The sequence below is a fragment of the Coenobita brevimanus genome, chromosome 103 (genome assembly GCF_032717465.1).
Source record: "Coenobita brevimanus isolate Jiangsu-jjx chromosome 103, ASM3271746v2, whole genome shotgun sequence".
NCBI classification, from domain to species: Eukaryota; Metazoa; Arthropoda; class Malacostraca; order Decapoda; family Coenobitidae; genus Coenobita; species Coenobita brevimanus.
Genome location: NC_137056.1, coordinates 8,177,504 through 8,190,448, shown reverse-complemented (window position 1 = coordinate 8,190,448; position 12,945 = coordinate 8,177,504). Strand labels below are relative to the sequence as shown.

The following is a 12,945-nucleotide window of genomic DNA, read 5'->3' as shown; positions in this document are numbered from 1 at the left end:
AGCCTTCTAACTATTAATATTTCTCTCAGGTGAACAAAATCTTTTCGTGGTATCTTAAAAAAAAAAAAAAGTGTCCGTGGCAACGGAACGATTAGACTTGATATATTGGATGCGATTCGTTTATGTCACTACCGTCACCCTACCATCATCACTACGGTCACTACCACCGCCACTGCTACTATAAATGACTACAAAGGTGTAGAAGGGAAAGCAAAAAGCAACAGACTTAATGGTCCATTTGAGACTATTTGTTTCAGAGATGAATCTGGCTATCTGTGTGAGTTGTAGACAAAGAGAGTAAAACAAGTAGACTACCTTACCTACCAGTCCCTTTCATCCGAGGCCAACAAGGGAAAAAAAAAAAAAAAATAGAGAACCCCCATGCAGCTTGGAAAAAGTGTCATGGAAATTTTATTAGAAAAGATAAGATTAAAAGTTTATTCTTTACAGCCGTGGAAGTGTAACACAGACTGCTTAATAATACTGTGCTGTCACTGTATTTTCCCTGATCTGGATGAAAGGAAAACATCTGGTCAGATTTTGTTTTATTCAGCTGTGGACGTGTTTAGCTGGGGAATAGGGTCTAGATACCTCACCATGCGACTTATTATTATTATTATTAATTATTAATTTTTTAAATGTAATGAATTTTTCTTTGCTGTCTAGCCTACCACATTCCGAAAAAAATTGGTCCATATTTTTGCAGCCCTAATGAAGAAAAAATACTTTGGTTCATATGACTGGAAATATTTGCCAATAATTTTATAACTAGTGTAATTCGACCGATTTACTGGGAGCCCTTATTGGTTGCCATAATTTTACATCCATTAGAAATTTTATATGCTTTATTAAATCAACACCCCTCGTAGTTTGCCTCTGAAACTGACTTAAATCCTGTAAATGTTCCTTGTTTGGTTTCCTTCCTGAATCTGGGTATCATTTTTGTCACTTCTCTGTACCACCACCACCACCTGCATTATTCACTGCTACCATCACCTTAACCACCACCTTACAGGAATTCTACCCTTAAGATGAATAACATCGTCTGGTTTTAGCCAGAATAAGATGCGAAAGACATCACCGCATTGGAAAGTTAATCCTTCAGCTGCCATGGACGTACTTATAAACCCACTCAGACTGACAGCAGACGGTTTTGTTCAAATGAGGGAACTGTGAAAGCACTTAGGTATTTTATTCAGGCTAGTACCAGATGATTTTGTACTTCTGTGAGGAATCCTTAAGTCAGACGATTAAAAGCTACTCAGTGGAAGACAGTATTTTTCACATTTCTTTTTTTTTCAGGCTGGGCAACGGCTATGTTCAGCAGTGGCAAAAAAAAAAAAAAAAAAGTTTGAGATACATGGCTACAGTAGTCACAAGGTGTAGCAGGAGTGAATGCAGGTGTAGTGTGATATGTATTGAGGTGGTCAGTAGGGCCAAGGGTGCGTGCGTGTGGAGGGGGGGGTTGTTATCTTGAGAGGTATGTGTCATGTCTGGTGTCACTCCTTAAACTTTAATATTTTGGTCTGGCTATCACTAGGCAGTTTTTTTTTTTTTTTTTTTTTTTTTAAGCATAGGAAGGATGCGTCTAGTTTTGAAAGAAAATTTTTAACTTTTTCCCCCGAGGGATCACACCAAATTGTATGTGGAATCGTCCGGAGTTAGACAGGAGTTAGACAGAATAAGACAGAGTACGAGTACGTCCTTTTTGAAGAGATTCATGAAGAGTCTTTTTAATGTAGAAAAAAAAAGTGTCAGTGGCTGGAAACCAGCAGAAAAGTAGCCATTTCTGGGAAAACGAACTAAGGAGAGCTAAAGTCATTCTCTGTTCATTTCGAGATACCTGGACGTGCGTCTAAATAACTGTATGTTATAAACAGAGGCAAATATAGATGAAGATACGTGAAGAACTTAGAGTATCGGTCAATTCTTGGATTGGAGAGTTGGACAAAAAATTGACTGGATTATGTTGCCAGACGGGTGCTGCGCGCTCACCGTGTTGGAAGAAGGATACAAGCAGACAGTTCAAAAGAGCAGGGACCGTTGAAGCAGAGGCAGCAGAGAGATGGAGACACAATATGCAGTGAAGAGAGAGAGAAATGTAGGAGCCATTTAGAGGAGGCGATATGAAGAGTCGAAAAGCCTCCACCCTGTTTAAAGGAGATGTATGTAGTGATCCCCCCACCCCATACACACATGAGACTTGTACTCAATATATGGGGCGAATAAGACCCCTGAACAAAATCAACGACCAGTTTACTTTCTTTTTTAAGGGCACATATGGGAGTGGAGGGGCTATGTGCAATCTTGCTTAACCCTCTCACAACGATGACGTCTTTCCTGGTTCTCTCTCTCTCTCTCTCTCTCTCTCTCTCTCTCTCTCTCTCACACACACACACACACACACACACACACACACACACACACGAGCGGGGACCGGAAATTGCATGCAGAGTTCTCCGTTGCATTTCCTAGCTTAGCTCAGAAGACTGGCTACAAACTTACATGACTGTGTGTGTGTGTGTGTGTGTGTGTGTATGTGTGTGTGTGTGTGTGTGTGTGTGTGTGTGTGTGTGTGTGTGTGTACTGTAGATCTGCCGCCTGTGTGTCTGCGCAGGTGTTTATATAAGCTTGCCTATGTGTATGTATTCATGTACGTTTAGGGGTGCACCCGTCTGTGTGTGTGTGTGTGTGTGTGTGTGTGTGTGTGTGTGTGTGGACGTGTAGAGGTGTACACGTGTGTGTGTGTGTGTGGACGTGTAGAGGTGTACACGTGTGTGTGTGTGTGTGGACGTGTAGAGGTGTACACGTGTGTGCGTGTGTAAGTGTGTGTAGGTGTTATATAAGTGGGCCTGTATGAGCGTGTCTACTGTATGTGTACTTCGACGGGATGTACCCGTGACAGTGTTTTTGTGTGTACGTTTATGTTTGTATGTATCTGATCCGGTGTATGTGCGTTGTGCGCATGTATGTATGTATGTGTGTGTGTGTGTGTGTGTGTGTGTGTGTATGGAGAGAGTGAGAGAGAGAGAGAGAGAGAGAGAGAGAGAGAGAGCAGGTGTAGAGAAGGTGGAAATTGTAGGGGGAGGGCCGGGTCGAGGGAGGGGGTAGAGGGGGAAGGGGCAGGAGAGAGGGGAGAGGGGAGGAAAGGGGAGGGGGAGGGGGAGGAGGGAGAAAGAGAAGAGGAGAGGGGAGGGGGAAGAGGAAGGGGAAGGGGAAGGGGAGACGGGAGGAAATGGGAGGGAGTCTCTTCTCTTGGTATTTCTGGCCCAGACAACAAGGAACTTCTAGACGGGCGCACCGACCCCCCTACCCCCTAACCCCTTCCTCCCATCCCCCCTCCTTCGTTTCATCATCCTCTCTCTCTCTCTCTCTCTCTCTCTCACACACACACACACACACACACACACACACACACACACACACACACACACACACACACACACACACACACACACACACACACACACACACACACACACACACACACACACACACACACACACACACACACACACACACACACACACACACACACACACACACACACTATTACGAGCAAAAGTTCCCCTACAATCTCTTGCCAGCATTGTGTCTTACCCTCGAAACATATATAATTATCTTTTCTCCCTTAACGCCAGAGAGAATCACCTTACCCTCCCATTCTCCTTTTTTCCTTCATATTTCTATCCCATATAAATATTTCCTGTAACAACAGTCTCTATCGCCACATTTGGCAGGGAAGCGTAAGGGATCTTTTGATTGTGTTAATACAGTACATACATAAATACATCAGAGTACACTGTGAAGCAACCTAATTGGCACATCATGTAGTCAGCGTACCTACATTCTAAACAGCAGCTAATCTGATCAGCATTTGTCACATTTTAAACCAATAGGGAACTTTGGTCAACATTTCCCGCGTTCTAAATTAGCGGTCTAGATAGCCTTCACCTTATCTTAATCTAGGCTGTAGATATGTAAAATGGAGTAGCTTATCAGTCGGTTTCATTTCTCCAGTAATTTTCAGCATTGCTTAATATATACATTGCAAGCCAGGTCGAGTTTGCATGCTACTGTCCTATAGCGAGGACACGTTTCCATTCACTCACCTGCAGTTCAGGTCAGTCCTTTGCCATCACTGCACCGGGTAGACATATCATAATAGTTTTAATCTCACTCCTAGGACTTAAAAATTTATTGTATATTTACTCCTTCATTCCGATGATATATTTTGTTTAATTCTTTCTGTTTTCATACCATTCTATTCACAGAGGGACAAACATTTTTGAAATGGAGGGGACTATACATTGTCTTAATAGTTTCTTTCACTAATTTCTGCCATTCCTAAACTGAAATAAGAGTACTCACAGAATGCAACACCTGCGCTCTTCAGTATGTCAAAGGGCTGAACTTTAGACCTTACCGTGTGACCTTGACTCTCAACTGATTGTTCTCAAAGAATTCATCTTTGTCTAACTCACAACCTTTCCACTAAGTTTGGTCCAAATTGTATCAAAACTGTTTGAGTTAACATTGCCCGTAACCTTGGCCTTTGACCTGTTATTCTCAAAATCAGATCCCTTCATCTGTACTGACCCTCATCCCCTCCACCAAGTTCTGTCCAAATCGAATCATAATTTTAGTTCAAGGGTCCAACAGCTGACCTTGATCTGTGACTTTTCTCCAGATCATATTACTTCATCTTTGCTTGACCACAGACCCTTCGACCAAGTTTGGTCTAAAGAGGGTCAGAAATGTTTAAGTTGACCTTGCTCTGTGACCTTGACTTTTGACCTATTGTTCTAAAAGCAATAGATCAACTTCTCTGCTGATCCGTAACACTTTCACCAAGTTTGGCTTAATTCAAATCAAAATTTTGAGTTATAGTGATCGGGTACTAAGACACACACACACACACACACACACACACACACACACACACACACACACACACACACACACACACACACACACACACACACACACACACACACACACAAGCGCGCGCTGTTTAATACATACTCGAGCTCCATGTGCGGGTATAATAAAAATATATTAACAGGTGCTGCCAGGCACAACAAAACTCACCCGATAGCAGTTACCTTCAACCAGTTTCGAGTTATAGTCCCCTGAATATCCGCGACCTTGAGTTTCACCTTTCAAGGTCACTTAAGGTCAAAGGTCATGGTACCAATTAAAAGACCATATGGGACTTCCAATATGTTGATAATAGTAAATATCTGTGTTCAACCAGTTTCGAGTTATAGCCCCCTGAATATCCGTGACCTTGAGTTTGACCTTTTAGGGTCGCTCAGGGTCAAAGGTCTTGGTGCCACATGAAAGCCCATATGAGTTTCAGTACGCTGATAATAGTAAATATCTCTACCTTCAACCGGTTTCAAGTTATAGCCCTCTGAAAATCCGTGACCTTGGTTTTGACCTTTCAGGGTCACTCGATTGCCTCCAATATTTAATCATTTCCTCTTGGGACCAGTGCCCACATATCCTGAAGGTTTCATGTAATTTAATTTAGCCGTTTTTCCATAACGTTGCTAACAAACAAACAAACAAAAAGAAAGAAACGGCCAAAAGCAATACCTCGCCGGACTCCGTCCCGGGCGAGGAGAGTGAAGGCGGTAATGACCACTACGCCGTACGAATCACAGTAGTTCGGCACCGATCCCACTACGCTTCTGATAGGGCAATAAAGGACTGGGTGATGGATTGATGGCTAAATATAAGTCATCCACCTGAGCAATTCACGACACTCTAGAATGAAGACACAAATCCTTTATTCCATCACAGTATATTCTCTGACCGCAAAGTCCTTGGCTGCTAGAACTGGATGGAAATTAATTACTATAATATACAGAATTGTCATAACGCCTGGTGGTCAAGTGGTCTCAGCCGCCAGTCGGGTTAAAGGTAATTTTCCACACATGCTTAGATTCGAAACCTAAAGGGGTGCCTGTGATTTCTAGTCCTTTTAACTGCAGCATATCCAGGCTTTTCAGAATATGTGTGTGTGTGTGTGTGTGTGTGTGTGTGTGTGTGTGTGTGTGTGAGAGAGAGAGAGAGAGAGAGAGAAACCTGGCGCCTATGTAAAGCACCTCTCCTCACCCTTTAAGCACCTCTTGACCCAGCTATACCCCCAATCACTGTCTTTCTGTCTGCCTGTCAGTCTGTCTGTCTGTCTGTCTGTCCGTATCTGTCTATCTGTTTATTTATCTGTCCATTTATCTGACTGTCTACTTATCCATCCATCTGTCTAACTGTCCATCTATCAGTTTCTCTCTCTCTCTCTCTCTCTCTCTCTCTCTCTCTCTCTCTCTCTCTCTCGTCATTAGGTTTACTAACAAACTTAGGATCACTTCTGTCTCGTAACTTGGATATGATATTGCAGGAAGGAGAAGGAAAGTATCAGAGCTGGCCCATAATAGTCAGGACGTTAATTTATGAAGAAACATACCATAAAATTCCTATCTTAATTAAAATTTGTAATTGCAGGAAGGACAGGATTAGTAGAGTGCCGAATCTTGCCATGTCTCCATATCTTCCTGCAAAAGCAAATCTAAGTTAAAAGCAGATGATCATAAGTTAACTATTCTGGTCCCTGTTCTTCCGTCTCACGTAACTGACGGTAGTAAAACATTCCCGTGCCGGGAATCGAACCCGGGCCTCGCGGGTGAGAGCCGCGTATCCTAGCCACTAGACCACACGGGATGTTGCAATGAGTGCATGATTGCAACTGCACTTGTGTGAGGTTCTGAGAAAGGTAAACCTGTTCAAGGCCAAAGAAGAAGCCGGATCCTGGGCTGTTAACCAGGTGACTGAGGATTTCGTAACACCTCTTTTTTAGCATTTTATTTGCACATGTCCTGCAACATGTGCATGTGCTTGACTCTATCGGATACGTTTATGTGAAGCTACAGAATGTGGTGAGAGTTTTTGGCGTATCAGATAAAGCCAGGATTCCGGGGGCTTGAATGATGAGTGAATAGAAGCGTGGCCCCTAGGGTGGGAAAGAAGGTCCGGATGATGAGGATGACGATATTCTACACATTACACTTCAGTATCATTTTATATGTTACCGATGCAAACTTTGTCAAAATATACAAATAATAGGTCAGTTTGTTAAGAATAATGATTTAAAAGGAAATAATGATGTTCAGCAAGATGCATGACGGAGAGAGCAATAAATTATAATGATGAGTATTGAAGATCTCAGTAACATAAATTACCACATGCAGTTTTCATTCAGACTCATCTACCGTTATAGGAAAGATTTTCCCTCAGTAAGACTTTAACAACTATACTCAGTTTTTTTTTTTTTATCGAGGCGAAGATTCACTTGACAGGTTGGTGATTATTGGCTGAATGCAACATTGCTTCATAATCTAGCATTATTAACTGACAATAAATATCTGAGTGGGAAATTTGGGTTAGTAAATATTTTTTGGACATGCTGCATTCAGCCAGTCATCATCAACCTGTCATGTGCATCTTCGCCTCAATAAAAAAAAAACAGGGTATAGTTCTCATTCACCGTTATAGGAAAGATTTTCCCTCGGTAATACTGTACATTAACAACTAATTACTCAAACACACTAGGTGATATCCCACACTGCTACCCCAGCTGACCTCATATGCAGTACATACGGTGCGTAATGTTATGATGATCAGGCCGGTGACAGAGCATTGGGCGAGGCGGGGCACTGCTATTCACCCCTTACTTCAGTCTAGTCACAATAACATTATATTCCCGTGCCGGGAATCAAACCTGGGCCTCGCGGGTGAGAGCCGCGTATCGTAGTCACTAGACCACACGGAAGATTGCTGTGTGAAAGACTGCAATAAATACAATAATTAATCACAGTGACAGAAATATAAACTTGATTATGGCTACCGTATAAAGGTGGCTACTTGTCAGGTGGGGCTAAGGTAAAAGAGAAAACCAGAAGGCTAAAAGCCTGAGAGTTGTTTGGACACTACGTTCTGCAGGCTATATACAACACGACCAACCTTAGGAAGCCTTTTCCAACATAGGGAGGACCTTATCCCAAGACTACCAGCACAGAATCAGCCACACCCCAACACCAGTATAGAAAGGGTCACTCCCCAACACCAACAAAGTACTCACTCATCAACACCAAAACATTACGAGCCACACACCAACACCATCACCAACACAATAAGGGCCACACACCAGCACCAACACCACACTGTAATTCCACATTCCAGCGCATCAGGAAAAATAATGAAAGACAAGAAGAGAAACTTCGCATTCTGTACGGCACAGAAAATCTTTATTATTATAATTATTATTTATAGTTTCCAAAATAATCTGTGAATGACAGCACAGTAATATGACAAATGCCATTACTTTATTCAGTTTCACAATCCCATGCGGACATAGTGAAATATATTCACACATTAATACTCGTACACCTGGAACTGCAGCTCATCTTGACAGCACTTTTAACTATAAAAAGAGCTTCGCGGCCTTGTCGGGCCGCTAAGCACGTGCTAAAATGAGAGCCGTTTCTGTACTGTGCTTCATTTTACTCGCAAACAATTATTTGTCTCTACACAAGAAATTCCACGGAAAATCCTCGACTTACTCGATGCAATGTAAAACCAGTAGGATCAGTTAGGGGTCAACATACCTCTCATGAAATTTTCTCGACATAAAATTTAGACGGGTCCATCTGTGACCCAGTTGAAGTCACCCTGCCAAGTCTATCGCCATCCTTTTTCCAGTTTCAGCTTGGTCCCCCCCCCCCATGCTCACTCACGCCCGCACGCAGAGAATTATAGTATATTAGATACGCTTTGCCTACTTTTTAAAAATCCTATAGCGAATCTCCTAAGTGAAGAATTATAATAAAACACAAGATGACAATAGCTTCCTGAAGGGGAGACTGGACCCCTAGATAAAGAAAGAATGACTTTTTTCCCTCCAGTTTTTTGTGTGTGTGTGTGTGTGCCAATGATATTATTTGATATTATTTGAAATACGTGCCATGTCATTCGATTCCAACTTTAAAGTGCATTGACAGGCTTTAATTTTGTAAGTAGACGTTCGTGGACCTTGTTGCCATAAGACTCACGTAGTTTTTTTTTTTTTTTTTTTGTCACTACTTTTTTTTCCTGATTGGATATTTTTAAGTATGATAAATTTTGTGCAGTTGTCGCAGAAAGCTTTTATCACTCAGTACTCCCCTTGTGGGAATAATCATCATCATCATCATCATCATCATCATCACCACCATCATTATCCAGACTCCTTTCCCACCCTAGAGCGGGGTGAGGAATAATAATAATAATAATAATAATAATAATGATGATGATGATGATGATGATGATGATATTAATAATAATAATAATAATAATAATAATAATAATATAGTTTTTAGGCATACTCTCCCAAATAACATGTTTGATACTGAAGGTGTCGTGTGCTATTACTGTTTTCAGTCCTTCATGATTTTAAAAAAATGTAATTTGGTTGATTTTTTTTTTTTCGAAATCTCTAGGTCGTTGGTACACAAATAAGTGATAATGGAAGTTCATTTTTTTTAACTTCGTATATGACATATTTTCCCATCTCATGTTTGTTTCGACCGACTTCACTGAAACTCTCACAGCTTATGGTACGCACAATGCTCTGCCTGAGAAAAAAAAAAAAAAAAAAAAAAAAAAAAATCCTGGTAATTGATGTTCAGATGAATTTGATGATGCAGGTTGAAAGTAGCAATATTTTAAACGCTGATTTCCTCCCACCCCCTTTTTATTTTACATCAGTGCAATAGAATTATGATATTTTTTTTCATGGTTACTGCTGTCTCTGAGTGGCATTTTGGTCACAAAATACCCACAAACAAATGTATTCGTGAAATTTTTATATATGCAAAATCCAAACGTATACATGATATGAATTTAAGGATGATGTGCTTGGAATTAGAAAGGAAGTGGATCATTGGTACAGTACTAGGGATCAGAAACATTATATTTACACTAACCATTATGTAAATTCGTGTCGAGCGCAAAATTACGTGCAGTTCGGAAAATATCTAGAGGGTTTGGCTAAAACGTAATATGCAAGCTTACATTTATCCAGTATAGACAACCTTCAAAATCTGTTTATGATGTGCCTTACAAAAAGAAAGAAAGAAAGAAGAAGAAAGAAAGAAAAAGGCTACTCCTAGTTAGTGACATCAACACATCATCACCACAGTCTCCACAGCAAGAACCAACCACTACTTTTTCAGAATACCAAATATCAAACTCAAAATACTATCATTTTATAAGAATCGCTCCTTCAGTGAGACACTATCACCCAAGACTTTGTGAAAGGAGATGATGGCTAGCATTGCCCTCTCAGGTTTATGTGTTTTTAAAATGAGTTTGTTTGTGGTGCAGGATGAGTGAACCGAGTAAGAGCTGGTACAAGGACAAGGTGGACTTCATCTGTGCCGTGGTGGAGAATGTGGATCGGAAGGCCTTGGAGTCCGTGTGTGTGTGTGTGTGTAACCTGTAAGACGGTAGATGGCATGCAAGAACTGCTGCAGAGGAGTGAGGCGGAGAAAGCTGTAGCGTTCTTGCAGGATTGCAGAACCGATGTGGGTGTTTCGGGAGAGACGGTAGAGGGAGGACCAGCAGGCAGAGAAGTAAGAGGAGAAGCAAGTGGGAGAAAACCAAGAGGAAGAGAACTAAGAAGAAAGGCGCCAGGAGAAAGAGAACCAAGAGACGCAGAGCCAAGGAGAATGCCAAGAGAAAGAGAAGCAAGAGGGAGAGAACTAAGTGAAACAGAATCAAGAGGGAGAGAACCAAGAGAAAGAGAAGCAAGAGGGAGAGAACCAAAAGAAAGAGAGGCAAGAGGGAGAGAACCAAGAGAAAGAGAAGCAAGAGGGAGAGAACCAAGAGAAAGAAGAGCAAGAGGGAGAGAACCAAGAGACAGAGAAACAAGAGGGAGAGAACCAAGAGAAAGAGGCGAGAGGAAGAGAACAAAGAGGAAGGCAGCCAAGGAAAACCAAGAGAGGGCGGATCAAGAAGGATAGTCAAGAGGGGGAGAGCCAAGAGAAGAAAAGCAAGCAGGAATGTGAGAATCAAGACAGAACCAAGAGAGAGAGGAACAAGAGGAAGAGAGTCAAGAGAGGAAGAAAGCTAAGGAAGAGAGAACCTAGGGAGGGAGAACCGGTAATGAAAGAACCAGTGAGAGGAGGAGACCTAGAAGGGAGAGAACCAAGGAAGGGAGAAAACTACGAGTGAAAGAAAGAAGGGAGGGAAAGAACCAAGAGGTACAGAACTAGGAGGAAGAAAACCAACAGAGAGAGAGAGAGAGAGAAGAGAGAGAAAGAGAGAGAGAGAGAGAGAGAGAGAGACGCCTGGTGGTCTAGTAGCCTAAGGGCGTTATTCAAGGTGACCATCATGTGCAACGCTCAGGCTCAAATCCCCAAGAGGGTATTGGATCATGTGCAGTACCGTAATGCCATCAGTGGGTTAGGCCAGTAACCTGCTCTTAAATGTTCCTGACTGTAGTAACCTAGCCTCGGGCCCATACTCCTCCAATAGGGTAATGTAGGACGAGCTGCTGTACCGATTTTTTTTATTTTTTTTTTATAATGGAGTCAGGATTCCCGGGACTTGAATAGTGAGGGAATGAGAGTGTGGTCCATTTAACTGGGTAAACTTTTGATAGTTCTCCCTTTATCGAGTTTTTCTTGCTCTCTGGCTTCTGCCTCACTCTCTTCTTAGGTGGGAACTGGGATGATGATGATGATGATGATGAACTGTTCTAGTAATACTTCTGAGGCATCAATTTAATAAGTTAATATACTAGGATAGGTTGCATACAGATACATATGTCATAGATATATTCTAAACAAGAGACAGAAAGTAATTTCTATACTTCATCAGAATTTTCATTTCAGAACACTTCCTTTGAGTTAAAAATTTAGGAGATATTCATATCCTTTACGTATATAGGATGTTCCATAAAGCTAGAATTGATTATATTCAGGTTATTATCATATGACGGAACTGGATCACTCTCACATCTTAAACAGTAAATTGTGGTTGTGTGAAATTCACTGAGAATTACTGATTAGTCCCCATGCTTACTAGTCATCTCAAACCTCTAACCTGGCTACACCTGGCCATCAACCGAACAGAAGGGGGTTTGTGATAATAAACGCACTGTAGCAAAATGACATCAGTAATTTACACGACAATACGATGCCGTTAGTTGTATTTTATTCGTGGTAATTTCAGGCGCAATGTTGCTGAAGGAAGATAAGGTGTAATAACTATAATAAATCTTTAACTCTGAATACAGGCTGTTTAATCATTCGGCTTTTGGTTCATAAAGTCTTTCACCTTCTCTGAACGCGTCACGTTATTTACTGAAGCTATTGGTGCTGGAGAGGGACGCTTTCATGTGGTAACACCGTTATAATCAGGCGGCTCAACTGTCTGGTGATACAAACGTCCCTGAATTGCTTCCCTGTACCCCCAAGTGAGGATGGAGGACTGCAGGAGAAGGGCAGTTTAAGCATGTAGTCCACTGGGTTCACTTTTCATGGGAGTCTGGAGCCAACAGCAATAACTCAAGCTTATACGAGTTTGTTCGGCTGATTGAAATTTTAATGGTCAAAAAGTAAGAACTGTCTGGATGAACATATGGAATGCTGTAATTTTCCTTACTTGACTATAATGAGTGAGTTCAGTCGAATACGAGTAAAGTACCCAGATGCGTCCATATCAGTGATAGAATTAAGTCATCCTCGATCTCTTAATGACGTGGGTTTATGTATTTGTTGAAAGTTGGATGAGGAAATATCTGACAGGACGTGACTCCTTCTTAAATAATTCCATCTTTTTTTTTTTTTTTTTTTTTTTTTTTTAAACATTTATGCAACAGCTATTTTGCATACTACAACT

The 12,945-nt window shown here is 41.4% G+C and overlaps 1 non-coding gene across 1 annotated transcript; it reads right to left on the bottom strand.

Annotated features, from left to right (window-relative positions):
* Positions 1-6,654: 6,654 nt before the first annotated feature.
* TRNAE-CUC (transfer RNA glutamic acid (anticodon CUC)) lies at positions 6,655-6,726 on the bottom strand. The gene has a single exon. It is a non-coding gene; the product is annotated as a tRNA-Glu (tRNA).
* Between the last annotated feature and the right edge of the window lie 6,219 nt (positions 6,727-12,945).